This window comes from Pseudophryne corroboree, chromosome 1 (genome assembly GCF_028390025.1).
Source record: "Pseudophryne corroboree isolate aPseCor3 chromosome 1, aPseCor3.hap2, whole genome shotgun sequence".
Classification (NCBI taxonomy): domain Eukaryota; kingdom Metazoa; phylum Chordata; class Amphibia; order Anura; family Myobatrachidae; genus Pseudophryne; species Pseudophryne corroboree.
Genome location: NC_086444.1, coordinates 1,053,010,649 through 1,053,032,722, shown reverse-complemented (window position 1 = coordinate 1,053,032,722; position 22,074 = coordinate 1,053,010,649).

The following is a 22,074-nucleotide window of genomic DNA, read 5'->3' as shown; positions in this document are numbered from 1 at the left end:
GAGAGATGCCTGCAGGGCTTGCATAGTTGACATAGGAGGATTTAAAACTAGACAAGACAAGACTAGACAAGGCAAGACTAGACAAGGCAAGACTAGACAAGGCAAGACTAAACAAGGCAAGACTGAATTTTTAAACTAGACAAAACAAGACTGATTTTTTTATTTTTTTAAAACACCGGACTGGATTCTAAACACCGGACTGGATTCTAAACACCGGACTGGATTCTGCACACTGAATTCTAGACAGGACTGGATTCTAAACACCGGACTGGATTCTAGACTAGACAGTGGACTGGGCCAAAAAAGAAAAAAGTTTTATTTCTTTTTTGTGGTATGGCTGGTGATAATGTTAGGTTCCTGGTGCTCAGAACAAGGGAGTTGTTATGAAGTGAGTCCAGAGCACCAGGACGTAATGCTGGGAAAGGGGAATGGAAAGGGAATAGCCCCTGGCGCCCTATCTCCGTTGTCTCGCCCGTGCTGTCAGTACACTCTTGCGATACTATGGTTGCTTGAGCCCATGGCAGCCGCGTTTGAAGGGCGGATTACGTCTGCCCAACTTCGATGCCCCCTCAGGTCTTAATGAGAGACAAAGAGTGAACCGAGACAGGGTGATAACAAGGGGCCCTCTAACTAAACAACAAGGCCAGGGGCTACTAACAAACCTAAAACCAAAGTATGTGCGGCTTGCCGCCAAAGGAAAAGAACAACAAAGGAAATGCTGACCACACGCCGACACAATACTTTTGTGTACCGGCGGTGACAGCATAAGCAGAACCCTCTGCAAAACACCAGTGACAGAAATAATAACAGAATACAGCGGCCTAGGCCGACGGACGCGGCAGAGCCGCTACTCACGGAACCGGTATGAATACTGGCAAACGGACAGGAACCCCCGATGCTGCCGACACAGACTCTCAGAACTGGAGGACAGGCAGAATCCCAAACGACAGACCGGTGGACACCAAGAAGCCAGAAACTCGACCAGGCACAGGCAAAGCCACAGGACCTCTGAACAGGAACGCCTCACGGCAGGACACGGGATCAGACACAGGAATCGACATGGGAACTGACACAGGAATCGTCACAGGAAGCAGCTAGTCAGACACTGCTAGACTGGAGCTCAGAAACTGTCAGGAACAAGCTCAGAACTCAAGCAGACTGGAAACTTAGAAATATCACCAGCGTCTGTGAATTGCACTGAGCCAGCATATAACAGAGAGGCCTAATTAATAATATCATGCAGCTGCCCTGTTGCATGACTCCAAACTGACAAGATGCAATTAGCAGCCAGGTGAGGCTGAACACATGGGAACAAGCTGCAATTACACAGACTAACCAGCGGCAGCAACCAAGAGTATTCTTAAACAGAGCAACGGGAAATCCTGGCCTGCAAGACAACTTATAAACATAAAATAGGAATGAACCACTACCTGTTGTTCATAACACCTCCTCCATGTCAGACCCCTCATCATCAGAGTCAGACTGCAGGATATGGGCAAAAGTACGTTTTTGCATACAAATGGCAGGGGACTGAGATGCTGGTTTGGGTACTGAGTCTTTTTTCATAAACTCAGTCATAGATTGTCTTAAGTATTGCATCCCTTTCTCATTGCGGGACAATTTAGTAGAAATGTTGGATATCATTTCCCTAATGGAGTCCAGCCATGCTGGTTCTGGCCCGCTAGCCTGGGAAGGGACACTACACTGAGTACACACTAGTGATGTGCACCGGAAATTTTTCGCGTTTTGTGTTTTGGTTTTGGGTTCGGTTCCGCGGCCGTGTTTTGGATTCGGACGCGTTTTGGCAAAACCTCACCGAAAATTTTTTGTCGGATTCGGGTGTGTTTTGGATTCGGGTGTTTTTTTTTTCAAAAAACCCTAAAAAACAGCTTAAATCATAGAATTTGGGGGTCATTTTGATCCCATAGTATTATTAACCTCAATAACCATAATTTCCACTCATTTCCAGTCTATTCTGAACACCTCACACCTCACAATATTATTTTTAGTCCTAAAATTTGCACCGAGGTCGCTGGATGGCTAAGATAAGCGACACAAGTGGCTGACACAAACACCTGGCCCATCTAGGAGTGGCTCTGCAGTGTCAGGCAGGATGGCCCTTACAAAAAATTGTCCCCAAACAGCACATGATGCAAAGAAAAAAAGAGGCGCACCAAGGTGGCTGTGTGACTAAGCTAAGCGACACAAGTGGCCGACACAAACACCTGGCCCATCTAGGAGTGGCACTGCAGTGTCAATCAAGACAGGATGGCCCTTCCAAAAAATTGTCCCCAAACAGCACATGATGCAAAGAAAAAAAGAGGTGCACCAAGGTGGCTGTGTGACTAAGCTAAGCGACACAAGTGGCCGACACAAACACCTGGCCCATCTAGGAGTGGCACTGCAGTGTCAGGCAGGATGGCCCTTCCAAAAAATTGTCCCCAAACAGCACATGATGCAAAGAAAAATGAAAGAAAAAAAAGAGGTGCAAGATGGAATTGTCCTTGGGCCCTCCCACCCACCCTTATGTTGTATAAACAGGACATGCACACTGTAACGAACCCATCATTTCAGTGACAGGGTCTGCCACACGACTGTGACTGAAATGACTGGTTGGATTTGGGCCCCCACCAAAAAAGAAGCAATCAATCTCTCCTTGCACAAACTGGCTCTACAGAGGCAAGATGTCCACCTCATCATCATCCTCCGATTCCTCACCCCTTTCACTGTGTACATCCCCCTCCTCACAGATTATTAATTCGTCCCCACTGGAATCCACCATCTCAGGTCCCAGCGTACTTTCTGGAGGCAATTGCTGCTGGTGAATGTCTTCACGGAGGAATTGATTATAATTAATTTTGATGAACATCATCTTCTCCACATTTTCTGGAAGTAACCTCGTACGCCGATTGCTGACAAGGTGAGCGGCTGCACTAAACACTCTTTCGGAGTACACACTGGAGGGAGGGCAACTTAGGTAGAATAAAGCCAGTTTCTGCAAGGGCCTCCAAATTGCCTCTTTTTCCTGCCAGTATACGTACGGACTGTCTGACATGCCTACTTGGATGCGGTCACTCATATAATCCTCCACCATTCTTTCAATGGTGAGAGAATCATATGCAGTGACAGTAGACGACATGTCAGTAATCGTTGGCAGGTCCTTCAGTCCGGACCAGATGTCAGCACTCGCTCCAGACTGCCCTGCATCACCGCCAGCGGGTGGGCTCGGAATTCTTAGCCTTTTCCTCGCACCCCCAGTTGCGGGAGAATGTGAAGGAGGAGATGGTGACGGGTCACGTTCCGCTTGACTTGACAATTTTCTCACCAGCAGGTCTTTGAAGCTCTGCAGACTTGTGTCTGCCGGAAAGAGAGATACAACGTAGGTTTTAAATCTAGGATCGAGCATGGTGGCCAAAATGTAGTGCTCTGATTTCAACAGATTGACCACCCGTGAATCCTGGTTAAGCGAATTAAGGGCTCCATCCACAAGTCCCACATGCCTAGCGGAATCGCTCTATTTTAGCTCCTCCTTAAATGTCTCCAGCTTCTTCTGCAAAAGCCTGATGAGGGGAATGACCTGACTCAGGCTGGCAGTGTCTGAACTGACTTCACGTGTGGCAAGTTCAAAGGGTTGCAGAACCTTGCACAACGTTGAAATCATTCTCCACTGCGCTTGAGACAGGTGCATTCCACCTCCTTTGCCTATATCGTGGCCAGATGTATAGGCTTGAATGGCCTTTTGCTGCTCCTCCATCCTCTGAAGCATATAGAGGGTTGAATTCCACCTCGTTACCACCTCTTGCTTCAGATGATGGCAGGGCAGGTTGAGGAATGTTTGGTGGTGCTCCAGTCTTCTGTACATGGTGTCTGAATGCCGAAAGTGGCCCGCAATTCTTCGGGCCACCGACAGCATCTCTTGCACGCCCCTGTCGTTTTTTAAATAATTCTTCACCACCAAATTCAATGTATGTGCAAAACATGGGACGTGCTGGAATTTGCCCAGATGTAATGCACGCACAATATTGGTGGCGTTGTCCGATGTCACAAATCCCCAGGAGAGTCCAATTGGGGTAAGCCATTCTGCGATGATCTTCCTCAGTTGCCGTAAGAGGTTTTCAGCTGTGTGCCTATTCTGGAAAGCGGTGATACAAAGCGTAGCCTGCCTAGGAACGAGTTGGCGTTTGCGAGATGCTGCTACTGGTGCTGCCGCTGCTGTTCTTGCTGCGGGAGGCAATACATCTACCCAGTGAGCTGTCACAGTCATATAGTCCAGAGTCTGCCCTGCTCCACTTGTCCACATGTCCGTGGTTAAGTGGACATTGGGTACAACTGCATTTTTTAGGACACTGGTGAGTCTTTTTCTGAGGTCTGTGTACATTTTCGGTATTGCCTGCCTAGAGAAATGGAACCTAGATGGTATTTGGTACCGGGGACACAGTACCTCAATCAAGTCTCTAGTTGGCTCTGAATTAACGATGGATTCCGGAACCACGTTTCTCACCGCCCAGGCTGCCAAGGCCTCAGTTATCCGCTTTGCAGCAGGATGACTGCTGTGATATTTCATCTTCCTCGCAAAAAACTGTTGGACAGTCAATTGCTTACTGGAAGTAGTACAAGTGGTCTTCCGACTTCCCCTCTGGGATGACCATCGACTCCCAGCAGCAACAACAGCAGCGCCAGCAGCAGTAGGCGTTACACTCAAGGATGCATCGGAGGAATCCCAGGCAGGAGAGGACTCGTCAGACTTCCCAGTGACATGGCCTGCAGGACTATTGGCTTTCCTGTGTAAGGAGGAAATTGACACTGAGGGAGTTGGTGGTGTGGTTTGCAGGAGCTTGGTTACAAGAGGAAGGGATTTAGTGGTCAGTGGACTGCTTCCGCTGTCACCCAAAGTTTTTGAACTTGTCACTGAATTATGATGAATGTGCTGCAGGTGACGTATAAGGGAGGATGTTCCGAGGTGGTTAACGTCCTTACCCCTACTTATTACAGCTTGACAAAGGCAACACACGGCTTGACACCTGTTGTCCGCTTTGTGTTGAAATAATTCCACACCGAAGAGCTGATTTTTTTTGTATTTTGACCAGGCATGTCAAGGGCCATATTTCTCCCACGGACAACAGGTGTCTCCCCGGGTGCCTGACTTAAACAAACCACCTCACCATCAGAATCCTCCTTGTCAATTTCCTCCCCAGTGCCAGCAACACCCATATCCTCATCCTGGTGTACTTCAACAGTGACATCTTCAATTTGACTATCAGGAACTGGACTGCGGGTGCTCCTTCCAGCACTTGCAGGGGGCGTGCAAATGGTGGAAGGCGCAAGCTCTTCCCGTCCAGTGTTGGGAAGGTCAGGCATCGCAACCGACACAATTGGACTCTCCTTGGGGATTTGTGATTTTGAAGAACGCACAGTTCTTTGCTGTGCTTTTGCCAGCTTAAGTCTTTTCTTTTTTCTAGCGAGAGGATGAGTGCTTCCATCCTCATTTGAAGCTGAACCACTAGCCATGAACATAGGCCAGGGCCTCAGCCGTTCCTTGCCACTCCATGTCGTAAATGGCATATTGGCAAGTTTACGCTTCTCCTCAGACGCTTTTAATTTTGATTTTTGGGTCATTTTACTGAACTTTTGTGTTTTGGATTTTACATGCTCTCTACTATGACATTGGGCATCGGCCTTGGCAGACGACGTTGATGGCATTTCATCGGCCATGACTAGTGGCAGCAGCTTCAGCACGAGGTGGAAGTGGATCTTGATCTTTCCCTTTAACCTCCTCATTTTTGTTCTCCATTTTTTAATGTGTAGAATTATATGCCAGTATCAATAGCAATGGCCTACTACTATATTTACTGCGCAAAACTAAAATGCACCACAGGTATACAATGTAGATGGATAGTATACTTAATGGATGACGAGTGACGACACAGAGGTAGGTACACAGCAGTGGCCTACCGTACTGCTATATATAGTATACTGGTGGACACTGTCAGCAAACTGCTAAACTAGTCTAAAATGCACCACAGGTATACAATGCAGATGGATAGTATACTTAATGGATGATGAGTGATGACACAGAGGTAGGTACACAGCAGTGGCCTACCGTACTGCTATATATAGTATACTGGTGGACACTGTCAGCAAACTGCAAAACTGTCTAAAATGCACCACAGGTATAGAATGTAGATGGATAGTATTCTTAATGGATGACGAGTGACGACACAAGGGTAGGTACAGCAGTGGCCTACCGTACTGCTATATATAGTATACTGGTGGACACTGTCAGCAACCTGCTAAAATAGTCTAAAATGCACAACAGGTATACAATGCAGATGGATAGTATACTTAATAAATGACGAGTTACGACACAGAGGTAGGTACACAGCAGTGGCCTACCGTACTGCTATATATAGTATACTGGTGGACACTGTCAGCAAACTGCAAAACTGTCTAAAATGCACCACAGTTATAGAATGTAGATGGATAGTATACTTAATGGATGACGAGTGACGACACAGAGGTAGGTACAGCAGTGGCCTACCGTACTGCTATATATAGTATACTGGTGGACTCTGTCAGCAAACTGCTAAACTAGTCTAAAATGCACCATAGGTATACAATGCAGATGGATAGTATACTTAATGGATGATGAGTGATGACACAGAGGTAGGTACACAGCAGTGGCCTACCGTACTGCTATATATAGTATACTGGTGGACACTGTCAGCAAACTGCAAAACTGTCTAAAATGCACCACAGGTATAGAATGTAGATGGATAGTATACTTAATGGATGACGAGTGACGACACAGAGGTAGGTACAGCAGTGGCCTACCGTACTGCTATTTATAGTATACTGGTGGACACTGTCAGCAAACTGCTAAACTAGTCTAAAATGCACCACAGGTATACAATGCAGATGGATAGTATACTTAATGGATGACAAGTGACGACACAGAGGTAGGTACACAGCAGTGGCCTACCGTACTGCTATATATAGTATACTGGTGGACACTGTCAGCAAACTGCAAAACTGTCTAAAATGCATCACAGGTATAGAATGTAGATGGATAGTATACTTAATGGATGACGAGTGACGACACAGAGGTAGGTACAGCAGTGGCCTACCGTACTGCTATATATAGTATACTGGTGGACACTGTCAGCAAACTGCTAAACTAGTCTAAAATGCACCACAGGTATACAATGCAGATGGATAGTATACTTAATGGATGACGAGTGACTACACAGAGGTAGGTACACAGCAGTGGCCTACCGTACTGCTATATATAGTATACTGGTGGACACTGTCAGCAAACTGCAAAACTGTCTAAAATGCACCACAGGTATAGAATGTAGATGGATAGTATACTTAATGGATGACGAGTGACGACACAGAGGTAGGTACAGCAGTGGCCTACCGTACTGCTATATATAGTATACTGGTGGACACTGTCAGCAAACTGCTAAACTAGTCTAAAATGCACCACAGGTATACAATGCAGATGGATAGTATACTTAATGGATGACGAGAGACGACACAGAGGTAGGTACACAGCAGTGGCCTACCGTACTGCTATATGTAGTATGCTGGTGGACACTGTCAGCAAACTGCAAAACTGTCTAAAATGCACCACAGGTATAGAATGTAGATGGATAGTATACTTAATGAATGACGAGTGACGACACAGAGGTAGGTACAGCAGTGGCATACCGTAATGCTATATATAGTATACTGGTGGACACTGTCAGCAAACTGCTGAACTAGTCTAAAATGCGCCAGAGGTATACAATGTAGATGGATAGTATACTTAATGGATGACGAGTGACGACACAGAGGTAGGTACACAGCAGTGGCCTACCGTACTGCTATATATAGTATACTGGTGGACACTGTCAGCAAACTGCAAAACTGTCTAAAATGCACCACAGGTATAGAATGTAGATGGATAGTATACTTAATGGATGACGAGTGACGACACAGAGGTAGGTACACAGCAGTGGCCTACCGTACTGCTATATATAGTATACTGGTGGACACTGTCAGCAAACTGCAAAACTGTCTAAAATGCACCACAGGTATACAATGCAGATGGATAGTATACTTAATGGATGATGAGTGACGACACAGAGGTAGGTACACAGCAGTGGCCTACCGTACTGCTATATATAGTATACTGGTGGACACTGTCAGCAAACTGCTAAACTGTCTAAAATGCACCACAGGTATACAATGTAGATGGATAGTATACTTAATGGATGATGAGTGACGACACAGAGGTAGGTACACAGCAGTGGCCTACCGTACTGCTATATATAGTATACTGGTGGACACTGTTAGCAAACTGCAAAACTGTCTAAAATGCACCACAGGTATAGAATGTAGATGGATAGTATACTTAATGGATGATGAGTGACGACACAGAGATAGGTACACAGCAGTGGCCTACCGTACTGCTATATATAGTATACTGGAGGACACTGTCAGCAAACTGCAAAACTGTCTAAAATGCACCACAGGTATAGAATATAGATGGATAGTATACTTAATGGATGACGAGTGACAACACAGAGGTAGGTACAGCAGTGGCCTACCGTACTGCTATATATAGTATACTGGTGGACACTGTCAGCAAACTGCTAAACTAGTCTAAAATGCACCACAGGTATACAATGTAGATGGATAGTATACTTAATGGATGACGAGTGACGACACAGAGGTAGGTACACAGCAGTGGCCTACCGTACTGCTATATATAGTATACTGGTGGACACTGTCAGCAAACTGCAAAACTGTCTAAAATGCACCACAGGTATAGAATGTAGATGGATAGTATACTTAATGGATGACGAGTGACAACACAGAGGTAGGTACACAGCAGTGGCCTACCGTACTGCTATATATATAGTATACTGGTGGACACTGTCAGCAAACTGCAAAACTGTCTAAAATGCACCACAGGTATACAATGCAGATGGATAGTATACTTAATGGATGACGAGTGACGACACAGAGGTAGGTACAGCAGTGCACTCTGCACTGTACTACTCCTATATAATATTAATTATACTGGTGGTCCCTAGTCCCCACAATAAAGCAGCACACTGTGAGCACAGATATGGAGTGTTTTTCAGGCAGACAACGTATACTGGTGGTCACTGTCAGCAAAACTCTGCACTGTACTCCTGCTATAGCTGCTCCCCAGTCCCCACAATTAAGCAGTGTGAGCACTCAGCACAGATATATCATGCAGCACACTGAGCACAGATATGGTATGGAGCGTTTTTTTCAGGCAGAGAACGGATAAAAAAAACTGGTGGTCACTTATCAGCAAAACTCTGCACTGTACTCCTAACAGCTGCTCCCCAATCCCCCCCACAAATAAGAAATAAAGTAAACCAATCAACTTCTACAATAAACGAAGAGGACGCCAGCCACGTCCTCTCCCTATCATCTCCAATGCACGAGTGAAAATGGCGGCGACGCGCGGCTGCTATATAGAATCCGAATCTCGCGAGAATCCGACAGCGGAATGATGACGTTCGGGTGCGCTCGGGTTAGCCGAGCAAGGCGGGAAGGTTCTAACCTGCCTCGGACCCGTGTGAAAAAGGGGAAGTTCGGGGGGATTCGGTTTCGGAGAAACCGAACCCGCTAATCACTAGTACACACTAGTGAACCCCCTGGTGAAGAGGAACACTGTGCCTTACATGAAACACACTCTTTGACTGACATACATTTACAGTGACAGCACACACACACAGTAAAGGTTAAATGCACAATTAACCCACAAAGAGCACTTCCAGGGAGACACAGAGAGAGTATGGAGCCAGCACATGGCGCCCTTACTGCTACTGCTAAGCTTAGCTGGGTTGCAGACTAAGTACCTAGATTAGGGACTTAGTACACTAATAACCGCTCCCCCCCTGCTATGACCCCCTGTTACCGCTGAGGTAATCTAGAGTCTCTCCGGAGGAGCTGCGTGTCCATGTCAGTCAGCGTCTGTGTCAGCTGCAGAGCGAAAATGGTGCTGGTGAGCTGCTGGATCCGCTCATAGTGAAGCCCCGCCCATCCAATGGCACGCGGTCTTCCCACTATTTTTTATACTGGCTGTTTGTGTCTGAGTGCATAAAATGAGACAGACTCCTTTTATGGCTTTGTTGCCAGTCTGGGTACTGTTTCTGTTGTTCAGCGTCTGTGTCCTTACACAGCGAGAGACGCAGTCCACCCCGTTCAGAAGCTGTGCATCTCCGTACCGTCATGCCGCCATAATGGCCGGTGACCCACTAAATGGGATGCCGGCTTAGTGCTCACCAGTCTTCTTTCTTCTGGCTCTGTTAGGGGTGGGAGCGTACTGCGGGAGTGTACGCTCGCCGTGGTGGGGCTTGCGAATAGTTCCCCCAGGAGCTAGTGTCCTGTCAGTGGGGAACAGGACCATTAACCCTTCAAGAGTTTGGGCCATTCCCCCCACTAAGTCCCACGAAGCAGGCAGGCTGGTGCCATCCAGTCCTGCCTGAAAATAACAAACATATAAAATAAATGCAGAAAACTCTTCAGAAGCTCCCAGAGACGTGACCGGCTCCTCCGGGCACATTTTCTAAACTGAGTCTGGTAGGAGGGTGAATGCAGTTGCATTCTCTATTGTGATTTTTTTTCAGAGTCACGGCTTCCAATAATATGCAAATGCTATTTTCAGCCTTCCCCTTGTGCACCAGTGTGCGACAGAGAGTACAAGCGCTGAGACAACAACGTTTAGTGTCCATGAACAGTGCATCTGCGTCGGTGGATCTGAACACTGGTTTTGCCTTTGGCCAAGATGAACCTCCTTCCCCTTTGACCAGCACCTCTGGCAGGTGCCATCTTGGCCAACCTCTTATTATGGCCCTGCCCCTGGCATTCCAATGACTCAGAATAGGTAAAAATTCTGACTACCTGCCTATGAAACTCCCTCGTCCATTCCCAGTTTCCACCCTGAAGCACGCATTTTACATACAGTGTGGGGAGAAACAGGTAAAAGCCATCCGCTTAGAGGTATGCAAAGATGAGTATGTTCACTACTACGCATGCTCAGCTTTGTAGAATAATTCACTAGATGCAGCCAGGGGCAGATCTAGGGGTGATGGTGCCCCTATGCACAACAGTAAAAAGCGCCCACCGCCTACCTAATTTTATTATTTTTAATGATTGGTAATAAGTCCGCATTTGATTGCCAATTTAATAAAAAAAAAAAAAAAAAAACTAACTATAACATTTCAATTATGTATACATATTTACTTTGTAGGACAGCTTACAGGGGCAGTATGTGCATGTGTTACCCATTTACATTTCATTCAAGATGGCATATGGAACAGTACAGTGGAAATATGTTGCAGTTACTAGTGATGTGCATCTGAAATTTTTCGGGTTTTGTGTTTTGGTTTTGGGTTCGGTTCCGTGGCCGTGTTTTGGGTTCGGACGCGTTTTGGCAAAACCTCACCGAATTTTTTTTGTCGGATTCGGGTGTGTTTTGGATTCGGGTGTTTTTTTCAAAAAACCCTAAAAAACAGCTTAAATCATAGAATTTGGGGGTCATTTTGATTAGAGATGAGCGGGTTCGGTTTCTCTGAATCCGAACCCGCCAGAACTTCATGTTTTTTTTCACGGGTCCGAGCGACTCGGATCTTCCCGCCTTGCTCGGTTAACCCGAGCGCGCCCGAACGTCATCATGACGCTGTCGGATTCTCGCGAGGCTCGGATTCTATCGCGAGACTCGGATTCTATATAAGGAGCCGCGCGTCGCCGCCATTTTCACACGTGCATTGAGATTGATAGGGAGAGGACGTGGCTGGCGTCCTCTCCGTTTAGAATAGATTAGAGAGACACTTGATTTACTAATTTTGGGGAGCATTAGGAGTACTCAGTACAGTGCAGAGTTTTGCTGATAGTGACCACCAGTTTTATTTATAATCCGTTCTCTGCCTGAAAAAAGCGATACACAGCACACAGTGACTCAGTCACATACCATATCTGTGTGCACTGCTCAGGCTCAGGCCAGTGTGCTGCATCATCTATTATCTATATATAATATTATATATATCTGTCTGACTGCTCAGCTCACACAGCTTATAATTGTGGGGGAGACTGGGGAGCACTACTGCAGTGCCAGTTATAGGTTATAGCAGGAGCCAGGAGTACATAATATATTATATAGTGAGTGACCACCAGACACACAGTGCAGTTTATTTAATATATCCGTTCTCTGCCTGAAAAAAGCGATACACACAGTGACTCAGTCAGTCACATACCATATCTGTGTGCACTGCTCAGGCTCAGGCCAGTGTGCTGCATCATCTATATATATTATATATCTGTCTGACTGCTCAGCTCACACAGCTTATAATTGTGGGGGAGACTGGGGAGCACTACTGCAGTGCCAGTTATAGGTTATAGCAGGAGCCAGGAGTACATAATATTATATTAAAACAGTGCACACTTTTGCTGCAGGAGTGCCACTGCCAGTGTGACTAGTGACCAGTGACCTGACCACCAGTATATATAATATTAGTAGTATACTATCTCTTTATCAACCAGTCTATATTAGCAGCAGACACAGTACAGTGCGGTAGTTCACGGCTGTGGCTACCTCTGTGTCGGCACTCGGCAGCCCGTCCATAATTGTATATACCACCTAACCGTGGTTTTTTTTTCTTTCTTTATACATACATACTAGTTACGAGTATACTATCTCTTTATCAACCAGTCTATATATTAGCAGCAGACACAGTACAGTGCGGTAGTTCACGGCTGTGGCTACCTCTGTGTCGGCACTCGGCAGCCCGTCCATAATTGTATATACCACCTAACCGTGGTTTTTTTTTCTTTCTTTATACATACATACTAGTTACGAGTATACTATCTCTTTATCAACCAGTCTATATATTAGCAGCAGACACAGTACAGTGCGGTAGTTCATGGCTGTGGCTACCTCTGTGTCGGCACTCGGCAGCCCGTCCATAATTGTATATACCACCTAACCGTGGTTTTTTTTTCTTTCTTTATACATACATACTAGTTACGAGTATACTATCTCTTTATCAACCAGTCTATATATTAGCAGCAGACACAGTACAGTGCGGTAGTTCACGGCTGTGGCTACCTCTGTGTCGGCACTCGGCAGCCCGTCCATAATTGTATATACCACCTAACCGTGGTTTTTTTTTCTTTCTTTATACATACATACTAGTTACGAGTATACTATCTCTTTATCAACCAGTCTATATATTAGCAGCAGACACAGTACAGTGCGGTAGTTCACGGCTGTGGCTACCTCTGTGTCGGCACTCGGCAGCCCGTCCATAATTGTATATACCACCTAACCGTGGTTTTTTTTTCTTTCTTTATACATACATACTAGTTACGAGTATACTATCTCTTTATCAACCAGTCTATATATTAGCAGCAGACACAGTACAGTGCGGTAGTTCACGGCTGTGGCTACCTCTGTGTCGGCACTCGGCAGCCCGTCCATAATTGTATATACCACCTAACCGTGGATTTTTTTTCTTTCTTTATACATACATACTAGTTACGAGTATACTATCTCTTTATCAACCAGTCTATATATTAGCAGCAGACACAGTACAGTGCGGTAGTTCACGGCTGTGGCTACCTCTGTGTCGGCACTCGGCAGCCCGTCCATAATTGTATATACCACCTAACCGTGGTTTTTTTTTCTTTCTTTATACATACATACTAGTTACGAGTATACTATCTCTTTATCAACCAGTCTATATATTAGCAGCAGACACAGTACAGTGCGGTAGTTCACGGCTGTGGCTACCTCTGTGTCGGCACTTGGCAGCCCGTCCATAATTGTATACTAGTATCCAATCCATCCATCTCCATTGTTTACCTGAGGTGCCTTTTAGTTGTGCCTATTAAAATATGGAGAACAAAAATGTTGAGGTTCCAAAATTAGGGAAAGATCAAGATCCACTTCCACCTCGTGCTGAAGCTGCTGCCACTAGTCATGGCCGAGACGATGAAATGCCAGCAACGTCGTCTGCCAAGGCCGATGCCCAATGGCATAGTACAGAGCATGTCAAAACCAAAACACCAAATATCAGTAAAAAAAGGACTCCAAAACCTAAAATAAAATTGTCGGAGGAGAAGCGTAAACTTGCCAATATGCCATTTACCACACGGAGTGGCAAGGAACGGCTGAGGCCCTGGCCTATGTTCATGGCTAGTGGTTCAGCTTCACATGAGGATGGAAGCACTCAGCCTCTCGCTAGAAAACTGAAAAGACTCAAGCTGGCAAAAGCACCGCAAAGAACTGTGCGTTCTTTGAAATCCCAAATCCACAAGGAGAGTCCAATTGTGTCGGTTGCGATGCCTGACCTTCCCAACACTGGACGTGAAGAGCATGCGCCTTCCACCATTTGCACGCCCCCTGCAAGTGCTGGAAGGAGCACCCGCAGTCCAGTTCCTGATAGTCAGATTGAAGATGTCAGTGTTGAAGTACACCAGGATGAGGAGGATATGGGTGTTGCTGGCGCTGGGGAGGAAATTGACCAGGAGGATTCTGATGGTGAGGTGGTTTGTTTAAGTCAGGCACCCGGGGAGACACCTGTTGTCCGTGGGAGGAATATGGCCGTTGACATGCCAGGTGAAAATACCAAAAAAATCAGCTCTTCGGTGTGGAGGTATTTCACCAGAAATGCGGACAACAGGTGTCAAGCCGTGTGTTCCCTTTGTCAAGCTGTAATAAGTAGGGGTAAGGACGTTAACCACCTCGGAACATCCTCCCTTATACGTCACCTGCAGCGCATTCATAATAAGTCAGTGACAAGTTCAAAAACTTTGGGTGACAGCGGAAGCAGTCCACTGACCAGTAAATCCCTTCCTCTTGTAACCAAGCTCACGCAAACCACCCCACCAACTCCCTCAGTGTCAATTTCCTCCTTCCCCAGGAATGCCAATAGTCCTGCAGGCCATGTCACTGGCAATTCTGACGAGTCCTCTCCTGCCTGGGATTCCTCCGATGCATCCTTGCGTGTAACGCCTACTGCTGCTGGCGCTGCTGTTGTTGCCGCTGGGAGTCGATGGTCATCCCAGAGGGGAAGTCGTAAGCCCACTTGTACTACTTCCAGTAAGCAATTGACTGTTCAACAGTCCTTTGCGAGGAAGATGAAATATCACAGCAGTCATCCTACTGCAAAGCGGATAACTGAGTCCTTGACAACTATGTTGGTGTTAGACGTGCGTCCGGTATCCGCCGTTAGTTCACAGGGAACTAGACAATTTATTGAGGCAGTGTGCCCCCGTTACCAAATACCATCTAGGTTCCACTTCTCTAGGCAGGCGATACCGAGAATGTACACGGACGTCAGAAAAAGACTCACCAGTGTCCTAAAAAATGCAGTTGTACCCAATGTCCACTTAACCACGGACATGTGGACAAGTGGAGCAGGGCAGGGTCAGGACTATATGACTGTGACAGCCCACTGGGTAGATGTATGGACTCCCGCCGCAAGAACAGCAGCGGCGGCACCAGTAGCAGCATCTCGCAAACGCCAACTCTTTCCTAGGCAGGCTACGCTTTGTATCACCGCTTTCCAGAATACGCACACAGCTGAAAACCTCTTACGGCAACTGAGGAAGATCATCGCGGAATGGCTTACCCCAATTGGACTCTCCTGTGGATTTGTGGCATCGGACAACGCCAGCAATATTGTGTGTGCATTAAATATGGGCAAATTCCAGCACGTCCCATGTTTTGCACATACCTTGAATTTGGTGGTGCAGAATTTTTTAAAAAACGACAGGGGCGTGCAAGAGATGCTGTCGGTGGCCAGAAAAATTGCGGGACACTTTCGGCGTACAGGCACCACGTACAGAAGACTGGAGCACCACCAAAAACTACTGAACCTGCCCTGCCATCATCTGAAGCAAGAAGTGGTAACGAGGTGGAATTCAACCCTCTATATGCTTCAGAGGTTGGAGGAGCAGCAAAAGGCCATTCAAGCCTATACAATTGAGCACGATATAGTAGGTGGAATGCACCTGTCTCAAGTGCAGTGGAGAATGATTTCAACGTTGTGCAAGGTTCTGATGCCCTTTGAACTTGCCACACGTGAAGTCAGTTCAGACACTGCCAGCCTGAGTCAGGTCATTCCCCTCATCAGGCTTTTGCAGAAGAAGCTGGAGGCATTGAAGGAGGAGCTAAAAAGGAGCGATTCCGCTAGGCATGTGGGACTTGTGGATGGAGCCCTTAATTCACTTAACAAGGATTCACGGGTGGTCAATCTGTTGAAATCAGAGCACTACATTTTGGCCACCGTGCTCGATCCTAGATTTAAAGCCTACCTTGGATCTCTCTTTCCGGCAGACACAGGTCTGCTGGGGTTGAAAGACCTGCTGGTGACAAAATTGTCAAGTCAAGCGGAACGCGACCTGTCAACATCTCCTCCTTCACATTCTCCCGCAACTGGGGGTGCGAGGAAAAGGCTCAGAATTCCGAGCCCACCCGCTGGCGGTGATGCAGGGCAGTCTGGAGCGACTGCTGATGCTGACATCTGGTCCGGACTGAAGGACCTGACAACGATTACGGACATGTCGTCTACTGTCACTGCATATGATTCTCTCAACATTGATAGAATGGTGGAGGATTATATGAGTGACCGCATCCAAGTAGGCACGTCACACAGTCCGTACTTATACTGGCAGGAAAAAGAGGCAATTTGGAGGCCCTTGCACAAACTGGCTTTATTCTACCTAAGTTGCCCTCCCACAAGTGTGTACTCCGAAAGAGTGTTTAGTGCCGCCGCTCACCTTGTCAGCAATCGGCGTACGAGGTTACATCCAGAAAATGTGGAGAAGATGATGTTCATTAAAATGAATTATAATCAATTCCTCCGCGGAGACATTGACCAGCAGCAATTGCCTCCACAAAGTACACAGGGAGCTGAGATGGTGGATTCCAGTGGGGACGAATTGATAATCTGTGAGGAGGGGGATGTACACGGTGATATATCGGAGGGTGAAGATGAGGTGGACATCTTGCCTCTGTAGAGCCAGTTTGTGCAAGGAGAGATTAATTGCTTCTTTTTTGGGGGGGGTCCAAACCAACCCGTCATATCAGTCACAGTCGTGTGGCCGACCCTGTCACTGAAATGATGGGTTGGTTAAAGTGTGCATGTCCTGTTTTGTTTATACAACATAAGGGTGGGTAGGAGGGCCCAAGGACAATTCCATCTTGCACCTCTTTTTTCTTTTCTTTTTCTTTGCATCATGTGCTGATTGGGGAGGGTTTTTTGGAAGGGACATCCTGCGTGACACTGCAGTGCCACTCCTAGATGGGCCCGGTGTTTGTGTCGGCCACTAGGGTCGCTTATCTTACTCACACAGCGACCTCGGTGCAAATTTTAGGACTAAAAATAATATTGTGAGGTGTGAGGTATTCAGAATAGACTGAAAATGAGTGTAAATTATGGTTTTTGAGGTTAATAATACTTTGGGATCAAAATGACCCCCAAATTCTATGATTTAAGCTGTTTTTTAGTGTTTTTTGAAAAAAACACCCGAATCCAAAACACACCCGAATCCGACAAAAAAAATTCGGTGAGGTTTTGCCAAAACGCGTTCGAACCCAAAACACGGCCGCCCAAAACCAAAACACAAAACCCGAAAAATTTCAGGCGCTCATCTCTAATTTTGATCCCATAGTATTATTAACCTCAATAATCATAATTTCCACTCACACCTCACACCTCACAATATTATTTTTAGTCCTAAAATTTGCACTGAGGTCGCTGGATGGCTAAGCTAAGCGACCCTAGTGGCCGACACAAACACCTGGCCCATCTAGGAGTGGCACTGCAGTGTCACGCAGGATGGCCCTTCAAAAAAATACTCCCCAAACAGCACATGACGCAAAGAAAAAAAGAGGTGCAATGAGGTAGCTGTGTGACTAAGCTAAGCGACCCTAGTGGCCGACACAAACACCTTGCCCATCTAGGAGTGGCACTGCAGTGTCACGCAGGATGGCCCTTCCAAAAAATACTCCCCAAACAGCACATGACGCAAAGAAAAAAAGAGGCGCAATGAGGTAGCTGTGTGACTAAGCTAAGCGACCCTAGTGGCCGACACAAACACCTGGCCCATCTAGGAGTGGCACTGCAGTGTCACGCAGGATGGCCCTTCAAAAAAATACTCCCCAAACAGCACATGACGCAAAGAAAAAAAGAGGCGCAATGAGGTAGCTGTGTGACTAAGCTTAGCGACCCTAGTGGCCGACACAAACACCTGGCCCATCTACGAGTGGCACTGCAGTGTCACACAGGGTGGCCCTTCAAAAAAATACTCCCCAAACAGCACATGACGCAAAGAAAAAAAGAGGCGCAATGAGGTAGCTGTGTGACTAAGCTAAGCGACCCTAGTGGCCGACACAAACACCTGGCCCATCTAGGAGTGTCACTGCAGTGTCACGCAGGATGGCCCTTCAAAAAAATACTCCCCAAACAGCACATGACGCAAAGAAAAATGAAAGAAAAAAGAGGTGCAAGATGGAATTGTCCTTGGGCCCTCCCACCCACCCTTATGTTGTAAAAACAGGACATGCACACTTTAACGAACCCATCATTTCAGCGACAGGGTCTGCCACACGACTGTGACTGAAATGACTGGTTGGTTTGGGCCCCCACCAAAAAAGAAGCAATCAATCTCTCCTTGCACAAACTGGCTCTACGGAGGCAAGATGTCCACCTCATCATCATCGTCCGATTCATCACCCCTTTCACTGTGTACATCCCCCTCCTCACAGATTATTAATTCGTCCCCACTGGAAAATCCACCATCTCAGGTCCCCGTGTACTTTCTGGAGGCAATTGCTGCAGGTGAATGTCTCCATGGAGGAATTGATTATAATTCATTTTAATGAACATCATCTTCTCCACATTTTCTGGAAGTAACCTCGTACGCCGATTGCTGGCAAGGTGAGCGGCGTCACTAAACACTCTTTCGGAGTACACACTGGAGGGAGGGCAACTTAGGTAGAATAAAGCCAGTTTGTGCAAGGGCCTCCAAATTGCCTCTTTTTCCTGCCAGTATACGTACGGACTGTCTGACGTGCCTACTTGGATGCGGTCACTCATATAATCCTCCACCATTCTTTCAATGGTGAGAGAATCATATGCAGTGACAGTAGACGACATGTCCGTAATCGTTGGCAGGTCCTTCAGTCTGGACCAGATGTCAGCATCAGCAGTCGCTCCAGACTGCCCTGCATCACCACCAGTGGGTGGGCTCGGAATTCGTAGCCTTTTCCTCGCACCCCCAGTTGCGGGAGAATGTGAAGGAGGAGATGTTGACGGGTCGCGTTCCGCTTGACTTGACAATTTTCTCACCAGCAGGTCTTGTGTCTGCCGGAAAGAGAGATCCAAGGTAGGTTTTAAATCTAGGATCGAGCACGGTGGCCAAAATGTAGTGCTCTGATTTCAACAGATTGACCACCCGTGAATCCTGGTTAAGCGAATGAAGGGCTCCATCCACAAGTCCCACATGCCTAGCGGAATCGCTCCCTTTTAGCTCCTCCTTCAATGCCTCCAGCTTCTTCTGCAAAAGCCTGATGAGGGGAATGACCTGACTCAGGCTGGCAGTGTCTGAACTGACTTCACGTGTGGCAAGTTCAAAAGGTTGCAGAACCTTGCACAACGTTGAAATCATTCTCCACTGCGCTTGAGACAGGTGCATTCCACCTCCTTTGCCTATATCGTGGGCTCTTCCCGTCCAGTGTTGGGAAGGTCAGGCATCGCAACCGACACAATTGGACTCTCCTTTGGGATTTGGGATTTCGAAGAACGCACTCATGTGAAGCTGAACCACTAGCCATGAACATAGGCCAGGGCCTCAGCCGTTCCTTGCCACTCCGTGTCGTAAATGGCATATTGGCAAGTTTACGCTTCTCCTCAGACACTTTTAATTTTGATTTTTGGGTCATTTTTTTACTGATCTTTTGTGTTTTGGATTTTACATGCTCTGTACTATGACATTGGGCATCGGCCTTGGCAGACGACGTTGATGGCATTTCATCGTCTCGGCCATGACTAGTGGCAGCAGCTTCAGCACGAGGTGGAAGTGGATCTTGATCTTTCCCTATTTTTTTAACCTCCACATTTTTGTTCTCCTTATTTTGCGCACAACTAAAAGCCACCACAGGTATACAATGTAGATGGGTGGATAGTATAGTGTTATATTACTTATGGACGACGAGTGACGACACAGAGGTAGGTACAGCCGTGGCCTACCGTACTGCTGCTTATATATATAATATACTGTATAACGGACCTGGTGGACACTGTCAGCAGACTGCTAATCTAGTATGAAGAAAAAAACAACAACACAGGTATACAATGTAGATGGATGGATAGTATAGTATTATATTACTTATGGACGACGAGTGCACTGACGACACAGAGGTAGGTACAGCCGTGGCCTACCGTACTGCTGCTTATATATATATAATATACTGTATAACGGACCTGGTGGACACTGTCAGCAGACTGCTAAACTAGTATGAAGAAAAAAACAACAACAACACAGGTATACAATGTAGATGGATGGATAGTATAGTATTATATTACTTTTGGACGACGAGTGCACTGACGACACAGAGGTAGGTACAGCCGTGGCCTACCGTACTGCTGCTTATATATATAATATACTGTATAACGGACCTGGTGGACACTGTCAGCAGACTGCTAAACTAGTATGAAGAAAAAAACAACAACACAGGTATACAATGTAGATGGATGGATAGTATAGTATTATATTACTTATGGACGACTAGTGCACTGACGACACAGAGGTAGGTACAGCCGTGGCCTACCGTACTGCTGCTTATATATATAATATACTGTATAACGGACCTGGTGGACACTGTCAGCAGACTGCTAAACTAGTATGAAGAAAAAAACAACAACACAGGTATACAATGTAGATGGATGGATAGTATAGTATTATATTACTTATGGACGACGAGTGCACTGACGACACAGAGGTAGGTACAGCCGTGGCCTACCGTACTGCTGCTTATATATATAATATACTGTATAACGGACCTGGTGGACACTGTCAGCAGACTGCTAAACTAGTATGAAGAAAAAAAAAACACCACAGGTATACAATGTAGATGGATGGATAGTATAGTATTATATTACTGGACGACGAGTGCACTGACGACACAGAGGTAGGTACAGCCGTGGCCTACCGTACTGCTGCTTATATATATAATATACTGTATAACGGACCTGGTGGACACTGTCAGCAGACTGCTAAACTAGTATGAAGAAAAAAAAAAACACAGGAGTGTTTTTCAGGCAGACAAACGTATACTGGACTGGTGGTCACTGTCAGCAAAACTGTGCACTGTACTCCTGCTATAACTGCTCCCCAGTCCCCACAATTAGGCAGTGTGAGCAGAGCAGTGCACTCAGCACAGATATATCATGCAGCAGTGCAGCACACTGAGTGAGCACAGATATGGTGGTCGGAGCGTTTTTTTCAGGCAGAGAAACAAAGGATTAAACTCACTGGTGGTATAATCAAAACCCTGCACTGTACTCCCTAACAGCTGCTCCCCGTCCCCAATCCTCCCCACAATTATAACTAACTAAGTCACTCTGTGTTCTACTATAACGGAGAGGACGCCAGCCACGTCCTCTCCCTATCAATCTCAATGCACGTGTGAAAATGGCGGCGATGCGCGGCTCCTTATATAGAATCCGAGTCTCGCGAGAATCCGACAGCGGGATGATGACGTTCGGGCACGCTCGGGTTAACCGAGCAAGGCGGGAGGATCCGAGTCGCTCGGACCCGTGTAAAAAAAAGGTGAAGTTCGGGCGGGTCGGATTCCGAGGATCCGAACCCGCTCATCACTAGTATTTACTAGATATATTATTTATCAAGGGGCCCAGACCATGCACAAATGGTTAGCCAAGACTTCAAGAATGGGCCCCTACCACTGCATTTCCCTGACGGGCCCTTCATGCCTCAGTCCCACACTGGTTACTGATAATATATATATATATATATGTTTACGCT